At 42.6% G+C, this 9587-nt stretch overlaps 1 protein-coding gene across 1 annotated transcript in view; it reads right to left on the bottom strand.

The window, feature by feature from the left end:
* The window catches only part of ARID3A (AT-rich interaction domain 3A), a 354333-nt gene that overhangs the window by 48698 nt on the left and 296048 nt on the right, over positions 1-9587 (bottom strand). The window lies entirely within an intron of this gene.

The raw sequence follows: 9587 nt of genomic DNA, 5'->3' as shown, positions 1-9587 counted from the left end.
AGAGATCAGTTTACGTCATTCAGGGCCTAGGACTATCAACCTAAAGGGACAGTATCAAACTTTAACTAACTGTTGTTGGAAAAAATAGAGGTAACCCTACACTAGACTTAAAAAAAGTTTCAGAGTCAGACTTAAGCAACCAATTGCCCAGGGAATTCTTTGCAGGAATTGTAGCTTACAATTTTATATCATCGGCATTTAATCCCTATGTCACATTTTTCACACAAATGCTGTATGAGGTGCTGAAAGCGTTGTAATCAAAAAGGGGCATTTTTCCATCTATGGTGGGATTGTGGTAAAGCTTCAAAATTTTAGAGGGAGGTCTTTAACGAAATGATGGCAGTAACAAAGGATTGAATTCTTACCAGCCTAATACATATATTTGATGGAAGGAGTTAAAAGGTACTAAGCAAGAAAGTAAAGTTAAACTCTGCCCACCCATGGAAATATTTGGATAAAGTCTCACTAAAAACAAAAAAGGTTGATAATCTTATTGAGAAAGTCTATGACAAAATTAATTTGCTCAAAAAGAAAGAAATAATTATTTTATTAAGATTGGCAGGACAATATCTATTTTATAGCAGATAAAATGAATACCCCTCAGGATGTATTGAAAATTCAAAGGGCTTGGTTTAGGAAGGTTTTAATATAGAAGTTATTTGTGGAATGTTATTTTTTAAAAATCCTTAACTATTTTTAAAGAATATTATGGTAAATTGTGATTTTGACAAAGATGTCTGGCATTTAAACTTCACTAACTAAATAGTTGAGGAAAGTTATGTTGCTGATCCTATAATTACTTAAAGCAGTGTTTCTCACATGCTGGCTGGGGAATTCTGGGAGTTGAAGTCCACACATTTTAAAGTTGCTGAGGTTGAAAAACACTGCTTTAAAGGCTAAATATATGTTCTTTTTCTTTTCTTTTTCTTTTTCCTTTCCCAGATGTTATTGATTATTAAAGGGGAAAAGGAAAGGACATGCCTCCAGTGGTGTGTGCGGCAGGACTGCAGAGCAGAGCAACAAAGCCCCCACCCTACACAAATCAGATGGATTTTCCTTGCTGTGCAGCCATGCTGGGAATCTTCCGGAACCAGCTAAACCTCGTGCTGCGAATATGAAATTTACCCCACCTTGAAGGTCACTCCAATTCAGGGCTGTAAACTGAGCAAATGTCAGCAGAGGAAGAAAAATTAAAATAACCTCTCTAGGAAGAGCTAAAACATCCGAAAGGGTACAAAATGTCTCTTTCTTCCTCAATGCCCCATATTTTCATTTTGCCCTCTCTACTTCTCTAGGAGGGGCATCCCCAGGTAGATCAGGAAAGTCACAATGGTGGCTGTGATCACATGGTTGAAGTCACCATTTTGTCTTTTTTGACCCCTGTGGATGCTCCGGTCCCAAGCAGTCCCAAAAAAAATCAAGGTTCAGTCTTGATGAGATCAGATCTTCATGCAAGGTAGGAAACTGTTGGTTCCTTGGAGAAATGTTTGCAGGACACTAGTTACTTAAACATGTTGCTAAGATGTTTCACAGACAACCATCTTCCGTATGAGGAATGGTCGAAGATCATTGTAGAATTACAAGGTTCAGAAGGGCCATTGAAAACCTCAGGATCAACCCATTGTTCACTGCAGGAATCTAGACAAAAGCATCCTGGGCTGTCCAGCCTCATTCAGAAAGGGGATCTTCCTATCCTCTCTGATAATAGGTTCCACTGTTGGACCCAGTTCAATCTCTCTTTGTGGGATTTGCTTTCAAAACCCTGGTCGTCCTAGCTGCTTTTTTCTGAACTGGTTCCAAGTTATCTGAATCCTTCTTAAAATCTGATGCGCAGAACTCGACAGTGTCCTTAAGGTAGAATGTGGCCAGTGCAGAATAGATTGGTATGGTTATTTCCCATGATTTGGATACTATCCAGTCCAAATCCAGTTTAAAAGATCTAGGACCACAGGTTCTGCAAGGTCAAAAATGTCAGGCTGGCAGCCACAACCATGCAGTTGAAACCCTGCCTATTTTGTAGTGTATCACATGTGCAACACATGTAAAAAACAAAAGAGAGCCAGTTTGGTCTAGTGGTTAAGGCACCAGGCTAGAATCCAGGAGAATGAGTTCTAGTCCTGCCTTAGGCACGAAGCCAGCTGGGAGCAGCTTGGGCCAGTCACTCTCAGCCCTAGGAAGCAGGCAATGGCAACTTCCATTGGCCACTTCTGAAATTTTGCCAAGAAAACTGCAGGGACTTGTCCAGGTGCTTGCCAGGAATCAACACTGACTTGAACACACGTACAAACACACACACACACACACACGACCCAGGCACTTCCTTCTCTGCTATGATGAGATATACTGTATTATATTCAAAATTACACTGAGCTAAGAAAAGCTCTAATGGATCAGGCCTTTGATCCGTCTAATCTGGTATTCTCTGCCACACAATGGTCAAGCGGATGGATTTGGGAAGCTTGCCAACACAGACAGGAGAGGCCAAACACAGAACCCCTCAATTGTTGCTTCCCAGCAACCAATATTTTAAGCTCTGCTGCCCCTGCGTCAGAAGGTAGTAAACAGCCATCAGTTAATAGCATTCATAGCCTGACCCTCCATGAACTCGTCCAGTCCTCTTTGAAAGCCATCCAGATGGCTGCCTTTGCATACCTGCTGGTAGCAAATTCCAAAGTTTATTATTTCCTTCCCTCTGTGCTGAAGCTCTGTTCACTGTGTATTGCTCTTTCTTTGGGTGTGTGTGTGTGTGTGTGTGTGAGTGATATGCTTCCTTTCCTTTTGTAGGAGAAATCAATTTGTACAGGGCCACCCAATATACCAGGGTTTCTCAACCAGGGTTCCGTGGCACCCTCAGGTTCCGTGAGAGGTCACTAGGGGCTCCCTAGGAGATCATAATTTATTTAAAAAATTATTTCAAATTCAGGCATCTTCACATTAGAGAGATAAGTTTCACTCTTTATTTTCAGTTTAAGAACACTGTTAAGGCATATATACAGGACTACCCATGAAACGAATACCATAATTTTGTAACCTCTGGCCTATATCTGAGCCTGAGTGTGCAGGGGTTCCCCAAGGCCTGGAAAATATTTCAAGGGTTCCTCCAGGGTCAAACGTTTGAGAAAGGCTGCAATATATTAACAAATGGGGCTCTACCCTAGATAGGAACACTTACAAATCTCAGTGGAATCCAATGTCCCAAATCACCTGGATTTAATTCAAAGGGAAAGCTTGTGCATTAGGATCCTTCATGGCTTTATACTTTATTTCACTTATGGAACAGAGCACAGTTTTACCACTCCAGCTTAGAGTTTCTTTCATTCCTTGGTGGCTGCTTTTGGCATACAGGCATTGCTAGTTAGCTCAGCTCCTCTCACCCCTCCCTTCCGACCACAGGGCTCAGGAGAAAGAGGACATCTGTTCTGCAGAGGGATCTGGCCCTTTCCAGCATTTTATGAAGGGGCTGTCAAGCCATATGCAGGCTCCTTCTCCACTCAGATTTAGTGCTCTTTGGAAGGAACCCTAGGCCAGTTTTTGAAACCAGGATTTAGTGCAGTGTTTTAAAAACAGAAATAACTCTCCTGAGAGGGTGCTTGTCCACTGCCACATAGAAGGTCAGTTTAAGCTGGGAAAAAAGCTGGGTTCCGCCAGCTGTGTATTACTGGTTCTTTTACCAATGAACATTTATAACTTTTATACAGCTTTTCCTGACAAGGGGGTTTCCGTGGTTGTCCTTTTTCCACTGGTTTTATTTCTTTGGGCAGGGCAATACTATTTTGTCTACTACAGAAGCTATTTCCAGATGCTGCCTGTCACAGCCACTTGCTCCAGCACAGACATTCCCTGACATTAACAGCTGAGAATGGAGCTCACTCATGATAGCTCCCTCCCTCTTCGCCTTGCATCCTTCATCCGTGGCTGTGATCTGTCAGCTGCTGTCAGCCCTGCAAGGTAGGCCAGGTCAAGAAACGAACACCAGAAGGCTTCCAGGAATGCTACTTTACTGTAGGATATCTTAACAGGATCTTCAAAGCTTGTCACCTTTCTAAGGACAGTATTGACAAGGCAGGGCTGTTTTAAGCCTCTTTCACACACTTCCGACTTTCCCAGGGCTGAGCAACTGTTTCACCGCTTCCTTCTCAAAGCCAGAGCTAAATACCTCTACACCTGGGCTATTTATAGAGGCGGCTTTAGTGCACTTTCAGAAGAGCACTAGACCCATATTACTTATACTCACGCAGCTTGTTTGGTGGTTACACCAGCCCATCTAAGTACCTGGTTACACTTGGCTTGCCCACCACAGAGATTGACTAGTGGTTGCTTTTCCTGCCAGCAGATGACATGCAGCAGGAAGAGGAACGAAACTTGGAATATCCCCCTGATATTATCCTGATCAGGATCCCCACTGTTGATTTTCCCCACTATTTAAAATCCGGAAGTAGACCACCTCTTCCCATTTATGATGCCTCTGACTTTTGATATCCTGCAGATGACATCTGCCATTTGGGAACAGATATACTGAAATGACTGGGGCTTCCTCTTTTTCTTTCATCAACTGTAATAAATGGGTCTAGGTATGAATAGATCTAAAAATAAAGGAGGTGATCTGTCTAGGAGATCTATCCAGTCTAGCAATCTGAGTTCATACAGTGGCCAAAAATATGCCTCTTTGAAGTTCAGTAGAATGTTCCCCCCCCCCATCCCACCTCCCACAATAAGGTTCTGTCTCTATCAAGACCATGCTTAATCATTGTGTTATTAGGCCTTTCTCCACCATAAATGTGTTTAATCTCCTTTTTGAGTTAGCTACAACTTGCCTTATGTGCAAATTTGCCTTTTTAACACAACAGCTCACTCTCATTGCATCTTCTGGTAGTGAGTTCTGCACACAGATTGTAGGAAGAGGTCCCTTCCTTATGTAACCTCAAGTTCTGATTTTACTAGAAAGGAAGGAAAGTCTCTCCATCTCTCTTGGATCTCATCTAGCATCTCATCTGGCAATTATGAACACGTATTGACTCCCCATGAATTGCAGCAGCATGGTAAATTAGCCTCAGTCCTCTTGCAAGCCCAACCTACCTCACAGGGTTGTGGTGGTGGGGAAAAATAGGAGCAAGAGAGTGAGGCGTGCTGCCTTGAGGACAGAACTTAATTAATTGATTAACGCTGCCCTCCTCCCTGGTCTTGAAGATTTCTGGACCATCTTGGCATTTTAATTTCTACGTAGCTATACAAGTTGATAAAAAGGCTGGCATGTGGGGTGGAGGGGAGGACAGAAAATAGTCTCTCTTCCTTTCTCTTTCCACATACACACAAATACATGCATACATGTAGATGTACCAAGATACCCCAAATACCTTGAGCCAAGACGCAAGTGAAGACAAGAAAGAAGAAGACAAGGGCCAGTTGGAGTCCTGTCATCGCTCCAGCTTGCCAAGTCGAGAGAAGATCTTCTTTTGGGGTGGGGTGGGGGTCAGAGAGCTCCTCTCAATACCCCTGGGGAGAGCTTCCAGGCTAAGATCCCAGGCTGAGAAGAACAGCAGGTTTTTATAGGACTCAGCCTTCAGCCTTCCATTGGTTGGGACTCCTTCTTGGAGACACTGCCTGGACTGGAGAAATTAGAGAGATGCAGAACTCAGAGCATTTCAATCTGAGCAGTGCTGGAAGAATATCAGGGGATTTTTGTGTTATTATTATTGTTTTTGGGAAGGCTTCAACAGAAGCTATTCTAGTGTGGGCTGCTAAAATTGGGCAGAAGTTGGAAGAACGAAAAGCAGTGAAACCACAAATGAGCTAATATGGAGCGAGGTCATGCTGAAGAGTTCTCCTGACGGATGTGGTTTTGAAATTGTGTGTGGGGTGGGAGGTGAGGGTAGAGAGCATCTTGGATTCCTTTGGAAGTTACGATTAATAGCTGTCATTACACAAACCTGGCCCCCAATATAGTGGGGACTGAACACATTTTGAAAAGCCTGTGTCAGAATATCTGGAGAGCACAGCCTCATTTTGATTATTGCTTTCTGTTAAGAACTGCTTAGAACCATGATACATAGACTGCAGCAGTGAGATAGATAGATGATAGATAGATAGAGTTAGAGACAGATAGATAGATAGATGACAGATAATAATGATTTTGATAGATATAGATGATACTGTAGATCAGTGTTTCTCAACCTCAGCAACTTTAAGCTGTGTGGACTTCAACTCCCAGAATTCCTCATGCTGGCTGGGGAATTCTGGGAGTTGAAGTCCACACAGCTTAAAGTTGCTGAGGTTGAGAAATACTGCTGTAGTAGATGATAAATAGACCAACAATAATATACATACACAAAATGTATGGGGTGTCTGACTCCCATACAACCCTGGGCACCTTACAACAGGAACACACACACACACACACACACATATACACACATACACACACACATACTGTATATATGTGATACAACAGACCAGAAGAGCAAAGTCAAAACAAAACAAAGCAAGCAAAAACAAAAAAAAAACCAAAGGGGGCTCCCCAATCACTCTCTCCCCAAGGCCTGGGGAAGAACCAGGTCTTCAAAAGTTTCCTGAACAACATAAGGGGGGAAGGAGCTACATAAATCTCTGGGGGGAGATCACTGCAAAGGGCAGGAATGGCAACAGGGGAGGCCGTGCAAGATAACATTGCTTAATTGATGGGACCCAGAATACACCCACTGTCAGCCCTTAGTCCAGACAAGGAGCACGACAATGAATACTAGCTGTATCTTTATTGTAAGGTCACATTAACAGAATGTTACAAGTCTGAAGGCATTTCTCCCCTCCTCTCCTTTTACTTTCCGGAAACCTAGGGAGGGTCCCTTCTGAAATGCTTCCCATGACTCCCCTGTCTCCTTCTGTGGGCTGAGATACCTTTTACGGGTCTTCCCCCGTCTCCCAAGGTCATTCCCACATACCATTACACTCACCCTGCTGGACCAAACTGGATGGGCAGAGACAACTGGAGATAGGCAGTTCGTCAAGTAGCCATGCCTGATACACACACACACACATGCACCCCCCCCCCAGCATCCTTCCCCAGTCCGACATGATGCATGCAAAAGAGGGCAGGTCTTCAACTGCATGCTTGCAGCCACAGTCTTCACCTTTTTGACTCCTCCCCCATGGATGCCCTTGCTTATGTCATGGCATCACACATACGGGGTGAAGCTTGTACGGTGACATTTGTTGGACTGATCGTTGCTACGACTATTCGCATGGTTGCAGCCACCATCTTGATTTTCTTAGCCCCACCTCCAAGATGCCCATCCTTCCACATTTAGTTTCACCATTACGTCTTCTGAGTCTTCTTTAGGTTGGCTAGCAAAGTGGAAATGCCTGAATATCTCAAATTGTTCCAGTAGAAGAGAATATCTGTAGCTCGAGGTTGAACTGTTGGGTCCTTGGGGCCCTCTGAGCTTGGCTGTTTTCTTGCAGATGCTTCATTACCAGGCTAGGTAACGTCATCAGTGACCCTCAAGAAAACATCCAAGCTCCTTGCACTGATGACGTTACCTAGCCTGGTAATGAAGCATCTGCAAGAAAACAGCCAAGCTCAGAAGGCCTCAAGGACCCACCTAATTGTTGTGTTTCAACCTCTAGTTCAGATTCCAATTGTCATCTTGTCCAATCCTGCCATTCTTCCCCTATTTTTGCTATATAAATTAAAGAGATACGGAGACCCTATGAATCCTTGTTCCAGTCCTTGCTTTTTGGGAACTACTCTATTTCACCAAATTCAGCTCTTACAATAGCTTCTTGTTCATCATCCCTCAGGAGAATAAGTGTTCTGTTACATCTATTGGTCTTACTACATTCCACATTCTGGCATGAACTACACACAGATTTTGTGCTAGTCTATTTATTAGATGTATAATCCCATTTTATTATTTGTACAACTCAAGGAGGCATATGTAACACTTGCTCCAACGACAACCCTTGTAAGAAGGAAAATTTACCCTCCCTGACTCAGCTTTCGCAGCAGCTACTCAAAACCTGACAAGGTGCATCAAGACAAGAATCTCTATTGAATACCAAAATGAAAACTTTAAGCGGCTGGTTGCCTCTGTCAATGGGAGAATGCAATTCTCCTCTCATATTCATTTCAGTTTGAATCCAGAGCTTCTTTTTCCCACTTTTTGCACAGTTTAATGGACATCTTTCTTTGCCCATCTTGGCTTGGTGTAGGATGATCGTTAGTTGTTGACCTGATCAGCATTCCTGCTCTGAGAAATCCTAGTTCCCAGTTTAACTACCACAGTTAAACTCCCAACTGTGTATTTCAGTACATTCTATACAAAAAGGAGTTTTGTTTTGTCTAAAAAAAAAAAAGAAGAGCTCACAACGGTGATATTTATGTTTTAAAAGCCTGTATTGGGAAATGTTTACAAATATGACATCAGGAACATTTGTGTTACAAAGTGTTTCTCTGGGATATTCCATTACAAACCATGCACATTAAAGTTGTGTACAAAAAATATTTTTATATTTTGGGGAGAGTTACAGATGTAAACAGATGCAAATTATCCCAGGACTGCCCAACTGAGGGACATTTCTGGAAAGCCTTTTTAAAATCCAGATAAATTAGGTTTATTAGATTATGCCCTATCCACAAGGGTTGTTGATGGTCTTAAAGAATTTTAACACATTAATGAGACAGGTTTCCCATTACTATTCCTTTAATTCCATTGTCACCCTTATTACCAATGCTGCGTGTGCTGACTACAGGTAGTACTCATTTAACAACTACAATTGGGACCAGAATTTCAGTTGCTAAGCAAAGTGGTCATTAAGCAAATCCGAACCAATTTTACAGCCTTTTTTGCGGCAGTTGTTAAGTGAATCACATGGTCGTTAAGCAAATTACATGGTTTCCCACTGATTTTGCTTGCCAGAAGCCAGCTGGGAAGGTCAAAAATGGTGATCACATGACCATGGGATGCTGTGACAGTCATAAATGCAAACTGGTTGCTAAGTACCCAAATCATGATCACATGACTGCAGGGATGCTGCAACAGTTGTAAGTGTGAGGACCGGTCATAAGTCAGTTTCTTCAGCACCATCTTAAGTCCAAACCATCACTAAATGAATGGTTGTTAAGCAAGGACTACCCATACATATCCCTTTTTTACAAGTCTGGAAACTCCAATCAACTGTTTTGGAAGCCTAACATTCATTTGGGGAAAAAAAAAAGATCACTAGATGGAAGCAAAAAGACTTTTTCCATAACTTTACTGCCATCTAATGGTATGTCCACTTTTAACAGAATGGGAGGGGTATCCCAAACTGCAGGGGGGGGACCCTGAAAATTCCAGCTGCACATGTACCTAGCATGGCTCTATCTGTTGCCCTGCCACTTTTTTGATATTAAGTACTTCCTGCTTTCAGTGATGTGTATACATTAAAAGGACAGGGAAGAATTTTAATATAAATAAGGATAAATAAATAGAACGTCACTCATCCCTTTTGTCAAGGCCCAACTCCTGTCCCAGACTGTTTCATGAGGCCTAACAAATCTGAATGCCCCTTCCCAGCACCTCTGTCTCATCCATACACTTAGATCTCTCAAT

Source organism: Candoia aspera, chromosome 1 (assembly GCF_035149785.1).
Source record: "Candoia aspera isolate rCanAsp1 chromosome 1, rCanAsp1.hap2, whole genome shotgun sequence".
Lineage (NCBI taxonomy): Eukaryota > Metazoa > Chordata > Lepidosauria > Squamata > Boidae > Candoia > Candoia aspera.
The sequence above is the reverse complement of the archived record's forward strand: the minus strand, read 5'-3'. Positions and strand labels throughout refer to the sequence as shown.